Source organism: Vombatus ursinus, unplaced genomic scaffold (genome assembly GCF_900497805.2).
Source record: "Vombatus ursinus unplaced genomic scaffold, bare-nosed wombat genome assembly UNPS02014786.1, whole genome shotgun sequence".
Lineage (NCBI taxonomy): Eukaryota > Metazoa > Chordata > Mammalia > Diprotodontia > Vombatidae > Vombatus > Vombatus ursinus.
Window position 1 is genome coordinate 10,579,518 of NW_020954564.1, and position 11,773 is coordinate 10,591,290.

Here is an 11,773-nt window from a genome sequence, read left to right on the forward strand (position 1 = left end):
CCCCCCCCCCCCCCCCCCCCCCCGCAATAACCAGTCAGGTCTTATGGATTTTGTCTTTACAACTTCTCCCATATCCATTCCTTTCTTTCCACTGGAAGGACAATCAAGTCCAACTTGTTCAGGCCTCTGACTTTTGCAACAGCCTCCTAATTGATATACTTGCCTCCAGTCTCACCCCTTTCAGTGCATCCTCCACATAGCTAACAAATTGATCATCTAAAAAGTGATTGTTAATGGAGGGAGACCTGGAGATTTATGTGATAAAGTGTAAATGTGGGAATTTCAAGTAGTTGTGTAGAAATTAGGGTAGAGAATTTGACCAGATAGTGATTACCTTTAATATGCATTGGGAATCTTTGAAAGGAGGAGAGTGGTAAATTGGATCGGGTGAGCCAGACTGGAGTTGGGAAGCAGTTGCTAAATTTAATGGATTAATGGAGGGAGGGGGAAAGGAGAGAGAGAGAGAGAGAGAGAGAGAGAGAGAGAGAGAGAGAGAGAGAGAGAGAGAGAGAGAGAGAGTGAATATAAATAGAAATATAAAGAGAAAAACAGGAGTAAGAGGTCCAGAATGGATTTATCCAGAAAGAAAACAGACTTTTAGATTGCCCCAAATACAATACGTTGGACACTTATTAAGCATCTGTAGTGTACAGAGCACTGCTAGGAGAAATACAAAGTATATAAATAAGGGATTGTCCTTGCCTTCAAGAAACTCGTAGTCCAAACAAAGGCTAAGACACAGATAGTAAATGTTAAGCAAGTATATTAGAGCCTTACAAAACGAAACCACCTTGTGAAGTCTGAAGGGAAAAGTCATTATTGTCTAAAGGGTTAAGAGAGAAGATATCAAGTTGGCATTTAAATTGAACTTTAAAAGATGAGTAGAAATTCAATAGGCAAAGATGGGGAGGGATCATAGGATTTAGAGCTAGAAATGGACTTTAAACATCATCGAGCCCAAATCCCCCATTTTACAGAAGAGAGATTTCAAGGGGATCCATCCCAACCTAGAGAATAGTCAGAGCAAAGGTTGAAAGGCACACCGGACATTTGGAGAATAGAAAAATAGATGAGTTTGGCTGAGGCTAAAGTGCACGGAAGTGAGCAATATGAGACAAGGCTAGAAAGGTAGGGTGGCACCAGATTGGAGAGGACATTGAATGTCAAGCAAAGGAGTTTGAACGTTCAAGAGAGGTCACCAAATCTATGGAAAAGAAGGTTTATTCTGGCAGCAGGATGAAGGATGATTTGAGGGGTGGGGGAGAGGCAGGTAGCATGAGACACTTAAAGAGCTGTTAGAAGACTATTGTAATTATCTTTGTCAGTGGCAAAGGGCCTGTGCCAGGATGGTGGCCAAGAAGAAAGGCTGGTTGGACTAATTAGGGATAATATGGCAGAGATGTAAGGGTAAAGTCACACCTAATTTAATTCAACTAATATTTGTTAAGTACCTACCAAGTGCAAGGCATTATGCTTAGGGTTAGGGATCAAGACACAATGCCACATCCAAGACCTATAACTGATCCCTTTCTAAACCCAACTGAGCCCTTCCTTCCCACCCCTGTAGTAGGATATACTTTTCCTTTACTCCCCCCATCACTATCACCTCCCCCCACCTCCCTGGCTAAACATTTTCCACTGCCTGGGAACTCAGTGCCAGATAATCATTGGGGAGGGGCTTCATGAAAAGCTAATTTCTAATTTGCTGGAATACAATCCTGTTTGATCAGTGTTTCTGGGCACCTCTTCCTCTTAAAATTCAGGGCACTTAACTGGTTCTACCGAGGTTTATGAATGTTTAAAAATTGCTTTGCGGTCCCTAAAGTAATTTGACAAGTCTGACAGCTATTGATTAAAAACTTGAAATTATTCAGACTGCAGGATGACTTGGGGGATGAGATGGAAAGTTTTTTGCTATGTATATTTTCTCTCCAGAATGTGAAAGGAAAGTAGATGTAGGAAAGTAAATGTGGCCCTGAATGTTTTTTGAAAAGCCCATTCTAGCTGTGAAATACAACTAGAATGATGAAATACTGGGTGAGGAATGATGAATGAATGGCTGAACAAGTGAATGAATTTATAGAGTGCTTCCCTAAAGTCTGCAAAGTACTTAACCATCCATTAACTCATTTGCTTCTCACAGCAGCCCTGTGGGGTAGGTAGTGAAGATATTGTCACCTCCGTTTTACCAATGGGAAAACCAAAGCCCATTAAGGTGAATGACTTGCCCAAGGTCATTGAGCTAGTAAATGACCCAGAGTCTCCTGACTTGAAGTCCTGAGCTCTTCTCTGCACCCTGTATTGCCTCTGGCTAGTCTTGCTAACCAAGGGTATAGGGTATGTATTGTATGCCTGCAGCCCTCAAGCTGGCTAGCATCTGTCCTTGCTACACCCTCCTCCATCCCCTCCCCTTCCTTCTAAGGCTCCCTTGACACCAAGAATTGATTCATAATCACACTGTCTTCTATTTTTGAAAAAGCATAAACCCTTTTTCAAAGTGCTCTCAAATATATCTCATTTGAGCTTCATATTGTTCCTGTGAAGAAGGTAGGCCAGGTTTCTTTACCTCAGTTGTATGGAGGAGAATATAGAGGCCCAGAGAGGGAAGGTGATTGGCCCAAAGTTGCAGGGTAAGTTAGTGGTAGAGTTGGGTCTGAAACCCAAGTCTCCGATCTTGCCATCCCCAGTGTTTCAGTGTCAGGGATAAATGCATTAAGAATCCATCTCCTGAGAATTACTCATACATAGATTGTTAGAGCTGTAAGATACATTAATATTATTGTTGGGCTACTATTAGCTTACGTTTCTATGGCATTTTCAATTTTGAAAAGTTTTCTTCAAAACAGTTCTTTGAGGAAGTTAATGCAAGTATTATTATTCCCATTTTATAGGTGAGGAAAATGACACTCAGAAAGGTAAAATGATATGCGCATTGTCATAGTAAATTTGAGCTAGAAGGGACCTTAGAACGTAGAAGATCCTCTAGCACCATCTTTTTACAGGTGAGGAAGCTGAGACCTAGAGAGGTAAAGTAAGTCTTCCTGGATGATAATTTCGGAGCCCACCAACGGTTCTTGTCCTTTTAAGGAAAATATCTGCCTGAACATTCCACCCCCATTCCTTGCTTGTCCCTGGAGGGACAGGCAGCATTCCTCTGTCCCTAGTGGTTTTGGGGTTGGGAAGGGGACAGACCATCATTAGAGGGCTTGGCTGTGCCCTCTGGCCCTTTCCCAAGCTGCTTCCATTACCCATTCCCTTCTCTCAGGCCAGGAGGATGGTGGGGTTAAAGGAGATGAGTCTGTTTGGGATTCACAAAGCATAGCTCATAGCTATTTTTATCCATTCCCTCTGTTCCCATGGGCTGTGGCTTTGAAGAGAAGAGGACTGTTTGGGAACCCACCCTCCCTCTCCACCACCATCTGAGTTCCCCTGGTTCTCCTCTCCACTCCCAGTGTCCATGAGCTTACGCCTCAATCTACTCATCATCAGAATCCCAAGGCCACGTAGAGGATCTGGACAAAAAGGAATGTCAGAGATCCCTAATAGTAGAATTTAAAATTGGAATTTGCCTTAAAGATCTAGTCTAGCTCCTCTTTTTATGAAGAAGGAAAGAGTTAGAAAAGGGAAATGCCTTGGCCATGGCTTACGTAAGTAATAATAGCTGAGACAGGATTCAAACCCAAGTCCTCCATCCTAATATTTAGTGCTTTGTCTGCTCCCCATCAGCTCCCCCGTGCTTGCTGCCCTTTCTTGAGATAAAGGAGGTCAGAAGAGAGAGAGAGGCCAGCACAGTGGTGAGCCTTTGCTTGTGTCCTTCAAGTCCCCCTCCCCATGCTATCCATTTTTCTCACTTCTGTAAGTGAGCTATGAATGCAGATGAGGTGGATCCCTTGTGGCTCCCTAGGCCTACTAGCCTGTAGTAGATCTGGGCTTTGTCCTTCCTCCTCACCACTTAGAGAATCTAAGAGGGAAAAGCATGTGTGGGAACTACTGGCTTCCTGAATGAAGGCAGCAGCCCCCCTGAGGGGAAGAGGCTGGAGCATGGAGAGACCAGGCCAGATGGAGCAGTGTGTGTGGCGGTGGGGAGGCAGGGCAAGAGGGGAGGCTTTAGGAATAATAATAGCTCCCATTTTTAGAGCATTTTAAGGTTTATAAAATGCTTTGTTCATGACAGCTCTGTGAGATAGGTCCAGGGCCCTTTTCCTCTCCACCATGCTTGGGTTTGACCACATATTTCAAAAACAAGGAGGTTGGGGGTGGGGAGAACCTACAAGGAAGGAATGTCTTAAGTAGTGTGTATCTCCCCAAATTTGTCCACCTTTGCTCACAATCAAGGCCACCCCACAGAAGAATGAAGGAATCTGGCTTGAATTGGAATTACTCACCGTTAAGGCTGAGAACCTTAGAAATCCTGAGTGTCAGAACTGAAAGAAACCTTAGAGATAACTTTGTTCACCCCCTTCATTTCACCGAAGAGAAAACTAAGGCCCAGAGAAATGACTTGCCTAAGGTAATGCAGTGAGATTGATTGAATGAAAGGAAATTTCACATCACAGCTTTTTATCATTATAATTGCTCTTATTATTCCTATTTGATAGATGAGGAAACTGAGGCGCAGTGGTGGGAAGCAATATGTGCAAGGGGACATAGCTAGAAGTAGCAGAGCTTGAACTTCAGCCAGGAATGGAGTCTATTGGGGCAGATCCAGATTCTCTCTTTGCCCATCTGGGAAGTCTTGGATTTGTTTGTGAGAGCTTGCTTGAGAGGCAGGTCTCAGGGTGGCTGAGGCAGGAAGTGATGGATCATCAGGTGTTGGGGAGCACAGCTGGCATTTGACCAAACTGCACATCCTTGTTAATGTACACACACACACACACACACACACACACACACACCTCACCTGCCCATTATATGCCCAGCATGGTGTTGTCATTCTCCCCTTCCCATACTCTCCATTCCACCCATACTAAACTCTACTCCTTTCCTCCAAGACTCCTTTAACACCAAGAACTAGTTAATAACAGCTCTCTTCCATGATGAAGCATGTGATACTTTTTCAAAGAACTTTCAGTCACATTTGTTTCATTTGAGCCTCACATTTCACCACTGTGAAATAGGTAGGTAAAGGTATTATTCCAGTTATATAGATGAGGAAACTGAGACTGGGAGAAAGGGATTGACTTGCCCACAGTCACAGAGCAAATTAGGGGCAGACCTGAAGCTAGAGCCCTGCTCTCCTCACTTCTATTCCATTCCTTTTTCTAATACACCATACCTTCCCTCACATCTCTGGCACTGGAAGCAGAAAGGGATGGGCAAAATCACCTCTGTTTATACAAAACAAATATAAAGTTCATAGCAGCATTATTGGTGATAAAAGGCTGAAAACAAGGTAAGTGCCCAGGAATTGTCTTACCTAACCAACATAGGTTCCTTTCTTGTAGGATCCTTTTTTTTTTATGGATTTTTCTTGATAAATTCTTCCCAGTCTTGTCTATCTTTGAAGTAAATTCTGTCTTCAAGCAGTATAGATGTTTTTAAGGCATGTGATTTGGGGGTCCAATTCTATTGGACCTGTCTGTTCCCCCAGACCTCCTGGTGACACTCAAGGGAAATGATTCAGGTGGAATCAAAAGGTCCCAGCATTTTTGATGTGTGTCTTTAGGGGCAGTTGATGAACTTTGTCCAGACTGTCTCCTTCCTTCTCTGAATCTTAAAATCTAGGTGTAAAACTGTGCGTGTACATGACTGAAATGAGTGGGTGTCTGGTTTCAGCTGAGCTTCTGCCTAGAAATACTGTGTTCAGAGATGATGAGGACCTGTTCTTAGGGTGCCCCAAGAGATGCTCACAGACAGAGGAGGAGAATGACCATCCATCTCCTTCTAGCCACATTTGCTGCCCCAAAGTCTAGACTACCCTTCAGGATACTACATTTATTGTTGTAGCATTCTACAGCCTGGGGAAACCAAGGTGCAGAGTCAGGTAAAATGACTTGTTTAACATCACCCAACAGATCACTGGCACAGTGGACCCCAGGCTTCCTAGCACTCACCCAGGGTCCCTCATTTCATCCTTTGTTGGGTGGGATCTGAGAAAGAGGGAGTAACTCAAAATCCTCTAAGGAATGTCAAATGATCAGAGCAGCCAGGTGGAACAGGACATTCATATGGTATATATTAAATGTATATGATCAGCCTTGATTATTGTTCTTGTTCTCTCAAGGTTACTCAGAATTCAGGCTTTAGCTGAAATACGTATTTGGAATCATGTGTCAATTATCTCAGTGGAATCCTGAGCAAGCCACCAGACATCCTCAGGCTTCGTTTTCCTCAGAGTAGGCGCTTCATAAATGTTTATTGAATTGAATTGAAAATGAGGAGATTGGATGAAATGCTCTTTAAGGTTCCTTCCAGCTCTGATGTTCTGTGTCTTATATTTGAACTGTCTATATTCTAAGGGCCCTTCCTGGTCTAACATTCTGTGTGCTGACATTCTCTGCTCTTAGCTGTCTTTGAACATTCAGAGTTTACGTTCTTCTATAATATACATGGCTGCTAGATAGCTCAGTGGATGAGCCTGGAGGCAGGAAGATCTGAGTTCAAATTCAGACACAAGACATTTAGTAGCTGTGTGACCAAGTCACTTAACCTGTTTGCCTTAATCTACTAGAGAAGGAAATGGCAAACCACTCCAGTATCTTTGCCAGGAAAACCCCATGGACAATATGGTTCACGGGCTCATGAAGAGTCAGACATGACTGAATAACAACAATAATAATATACATGTATAAGTGGCTATAAAGAGGCCTTTGTGGACTGAAAGTTTGATATGAGTCAAAATGTGACGCAGCTTATTGTCACAGCTAATTCAGTCTCAGGCAGCAGTAAAGAGAGCATATTGTCACAGAGAAGGGAAGGGACAGTCTTTCTGTCATGGGCCCTGGTCAGACCCAGCTGAAGTGGTGTGTTTACTTCTAGCCATTGCTTTTAAGAAGGATGTTGACAAGCTGGACTATATCCAGAGCATGGTGATTCAAAACCATGTCATATGTGAGGGGACTGAGGATGTTCAGTCTGGAGAATAGAAGACTTAGGGAGCATGTGGAGACATGGATCAGGGTTGTCCCAGGAAACTGGGATTATTGGACTTGGTCTCTGTGTCTGTAAAAGGCAAAAGTAGGACCATGGCTGATGGAAGGGAGTTAGATGGAGGAAGATTTTGTTTGGCTCAGCTGAAGTATAGACATCTTAACAGTAGTAACTGGCCAACGATGAAACAAGGCTGACTCATAAGGTAGTAAGTTCTCTGTCCCTGGAGGTACTGAAGCAGACACTTGGATGGCTCCATCAGCAATGTTAACAGTTGGAGTTCATGCCATGAGTGGGAAATAGGAATAGTTAGAAGTCTCTTCTCTCTCAGAGAAAATAGAATTCTTAGCTGTTCTGTAATAGCGTTAAACCATTCTCCCTGAAGGTGACCATCCACTGTCAGGGAGCTCAGGGAAGGTAAATTCATTTCACTAAGACTGGCCTGAGAAAAATAAAATTAGAGAAAAAGATTGGTGGAAATATGATTGTGCCTCCACATGTAGCTAGCCCTTACAGAAAAAGAGATTGGGCTTGAAAATTAGATGGTAGGGTGGTGAGAATGCTATCTGGAAGGGCCAGTCCCTTCCTGGAGTCAGAACAATAGATTACTTGTTAGAAAATTGTAAAAAGGAATACAGTGCATGCTTAAAACCATAGAGATCACTGTTGGGCAAAGGATGGATTCCCCATCCAATTGCCATGTTTCCTTGAGGGAGCTAAGTTTTCCCTTCCAAGGAATAAGAACAAAAGGGAAGTTAAAGACAGAAAAGGGATCTGTCTTGTCATCAGTTGGGGCTAGGTGAACTGACCCTACTAGGATTCATTTAGTACCTACTGTGGCCCAACCCTGTGGTTAATGTTGGAACATTCATGAGAAAGATGTAAGTGTGAAAAACAATTCAGCCCCTACCCGCAAGGCATACAGCCTTCTTGGAGGAGTTAAGAAGGGAGGGATAATATAAAGTAAATTGTGATGGGGCAAAGAGAGATCTTTTTTTTTTTTCAGGGTGAGGAATCAAGGAAGGCTTCATGGAAGAAGTGGTACTTAGCCTTGAAAGAAGAGAAGAGTTTCAGTGGACCAGAAGGGAATATTTTTAAGGCTTGGGAAATACCTTGCATAAATACACAGTGGCACAAGAGAACAGGATGAAATCAGGTTACAGGTTAATAGTACAATCTGACTGGAATGTAGGTGATAGGAGCTTTGGTGCACAGAGAACAGGCCTCTCTGGTCCAGAGTCCAGTTGCGGCAGTATCAGTAGGCAGGATCCCCCTGAGTTTTTCACCCCTGAACCCTATGATCCTTTCCTTTCCCCAGATTCCCACGCTATAGAAGAACACTGGATTTGGACTCAGGGGGCCTAGATACAAATCTCAGCTTTGCCACTAATTTCCTATGTCACTTAACCCCTCTGCACCTCGGTTTCCTTTCCTATAAAAAACGGAAGGGGGTGAAATAAATAGTAATCTCCACAGTCTGTCATCCTGTGTGCCTCTGAATGTTAACCCACAGGATCTTATAGGAGTAATATGTTAAAGGACTTTATAAATTGTAAAACCACGTATGGATGCAGTTAGTCTTCTCCAGGGCCTGACTCATTCTTCTCTTAGGTCCTGGTCCTTCATTCTCATGTTAGCTTCTAGACTTGGCTCTCTGGAGGGCATGTGAGGCCCAAGAATATGTTCTGATGGTGGGACTAGGATAGGGACAAGTGTGGAAAACGTTTTCATTGAGGATCAGACAATAGAGTGATACAGTGGGAAGAACATTAGATCTGAAAACAAAAGACCTGTTTTCAAATCCCAGCTCAGCCACTTAATAGCTGTGTCTTGATCTCTTCATTTATGTAAGAGAAAATTATAATAGCATACATTTTTATAGCACATCAAGATTTACAGAAGAATTTATGTACACTATCTCATTTAATCCCTGCTAAGTAAATACTTCAGATGACAGATAATGCCCATTTTATAGATAAGTACATTGAGGCTCAGAGAGATTAATGACTTGCCATGACGACGGTGGAGGAATATGTGTGATATGAACTTAGAAGCATGAATTTAAGAGTTCTGGCTCTTTCTGAGTAGCCACATGACTTCTCAACCCCAGCTGGGAGTGGCCTAAGGACCTATACATGAAACAGAGTTATCACTTTATGAATCCATCTGGCCTCTGGAGTTCCAGCTCTGTGGTTATAAGATTCTAGACTGTAAATCGTTTTACTGTTGTAAAAGAACACAAAAGTCTGGGAGGAAAGGGTGGACTGGTGGGAGGAGCATTGGGCAGGATAGCCAGAGGCCTGGGTTGTAATCCTGGATCTACCAGTAACTCTGTGTGATGACTTCCCCTCCCTGACCTTTATTTCTTCATGTGTAAAGTGAGGAGGGTAGTGGAAGGGCCATGTTGCAATGGCTAGAACATTGGATAAAGAATTAGCAGACACAGGTTTGCGTCTTGGCTGTGCCACTGACTTGGAATGTCAAAAGGTCAGAGGCTTTGGAGCCGGAAGGAATCTTAGCAATAATTTAGTCCAGCTTCCTCATTTTACAGGGAAATGAAGTGACTTTACAATGCCACTTGTAGGTATAACTGGAGAGGGTGGGGAAGAGGAAGCTATTTACTCTTCCGTACCCAGCTGATTGTCCTGCCCGTATTTGTCCAGGCCAGCCAGACTCATGCTAGAGCCCAGTTTAGTACTCGGGCTTAGAGGATCATGGTCTTTAAAGATCCATCTAATCCTACCTTCTCATTTTTACAGATGAGGAAACTGAGGCCCAGGGAGATTAAGTGCCCCGTGCCCAAAGGCACACAAGTAGTAGGCAGGAGAGATGGGATACATGAACCCAGGTTCTTGGATTCTAGAGCCAGTGTTCGTTCCATCGAGAGGATGCCTACTGGTATCTGATTATAAGCAGGCTGGCTTCAGTTCAATATCAGGAAGAATTTTGTTAACAATGAAATAAGCTAGATCAGGAGGTAGTGAGTTCCCCATCACTGGGGGCCTTTAAGTAGAGGCTCAATGACCACTTGTCAGAGGTCCTTAGACCAGATGACCTCTGTAGTTCCTTTTAGCTTGAGGATTTTATTATGAATGTGGTGCAGAGCCCCTTGCTCTGTTTGTCTCCTCATTTGTGGGCCAAGGGCAGCTTGGTGGCTGGGCATGCGTCACTGCGGACCTCAGAGACAAGGACAGCCCAGCCAGCTTTTTCTCTGGCCTTGACAGGTTGTGCTAATAAGTCCGGATTAATTAGAGGAGCCAAGCATTTGATGACTAAATCTGCCTGCCAGCTAGGTCCCTGACTGTGGCTGCCTAAGCCAGTGGGGCTGTTTGCCCCTTTGGACAACAGATCCAGAATTTCTAACCTTCCCTAGCCCTCCCAGAAGTACGCACTCCATTTGCCTAGAAATAGAAAGCAGACAGAAGGCAGAAATTTCAAGATCGGCAGGAATGACTTTGGACTCAGGAGATCTGGGTTCTAGTCCTGGATTTTTCTATTAACAATAAGCTATGTGAGAGCAGCTAGATGGTGCAGTGGATAGAGCATCTGGACCTGGAGTCAGGAAGACCTGAGTTCAAATTCAGGCTCAGATACTTACCAGCTCTGTGACCCTGGGCAAGTCACTTCACCCTGTTTGCCTCATCTATAAAATGGGCTGGAGAAGAAATGTCAAACCACTCCAGTGTCTTTGCCAAAAAAATCCCAAATGGAGTCATGAAGAGTCAGATACGACTGAAATGACTCAGCAACATTAACTGTGTGACATTGAGCAAGTCAGTTCTGTAACAAAAATAATGATAATAACTAATGTTTTTATAGCATTTATGTGCCAGGCACTGTTCTAGGCACTTAACAAATATTTATCTCATTTGATTGTTGCAACAACCCTGGCAGGTAGGGACCCCATTTGACAGATGAGTAAAGCTGAGGCAAACAGAAGTTAAGTGACTTGCCCAGGGTCACACAGCTGGTAAGTATCTGAGGTTCCAGTCTTCCTGAATTTTCTGGTCCTAATTCTCTTCTCTGAGATCTCAGGCCCACCACTATCCACTGTGCCACATAGCTGCCTCTAAGTCTTTATATCTCTGTTTCCTTCTTTGTAAGGAAAAGTATGGAAAAAATGTTAATGCTACCATGGAAAAGGTTGCGACTCTGGAATCAGAGGACCTAGATTCATATGCCTCCTTTGATATTTTCTGCCTTTGTGACCTTGGGCTAGTGGTTTAAACTCCTGGGGGTCTCAGTTTATTCATCTGTTAGTTAAAAGAGGGGTTGGACCAGATGGCTTCTGAAGTCTCTTCTAGCTTTGATCTCCCAGCTCTGCCATTCTATATTCTAGGGTCACTTCCATTTCTGACATTCTATAATTCCATGAGCCCAGTGTAGGTGTGTTCATGGAACTATAAGCTTTTTCCTGCCTAGAGCAGAGATTGTGTACTGGAAAGTGGACATAGATAAGGTGAGTCGAGAATGTGGAGGGCCCTAAGTCTAGGGCATTTCAATTGGAAGGCTTTTGACAGTAAATAACTATGGAGGGTGTTTGAGCAGGGGAATGACCTGATCAGAGCTATCCTTCAGAAGGGTTAATTTGGTGACCCTTTGTAGGCATTACTACAGGGATGAAGACCAGAGATGAGGAGTCATTTAGAAATTTATGAAAGGTGATGAGGGCTTGGTGGGGGGG

The 11,773-nt window shown here is 43.5% G+C and overlaps 1 protein-coding gene across 1 annotated transcript in view; it reads left to right on the forward strand.

Moving 5' to 3' along the window:
• LOC114046986 (disabled homolog 2-interacting protein-like) overlaps window positions 1-11,773 on the forward strand; it is a 52,026-nt gene that overhangs the window by 3,975 nt on the left and 36,278 nt on the right. The window lies entirely within an intron of this gene.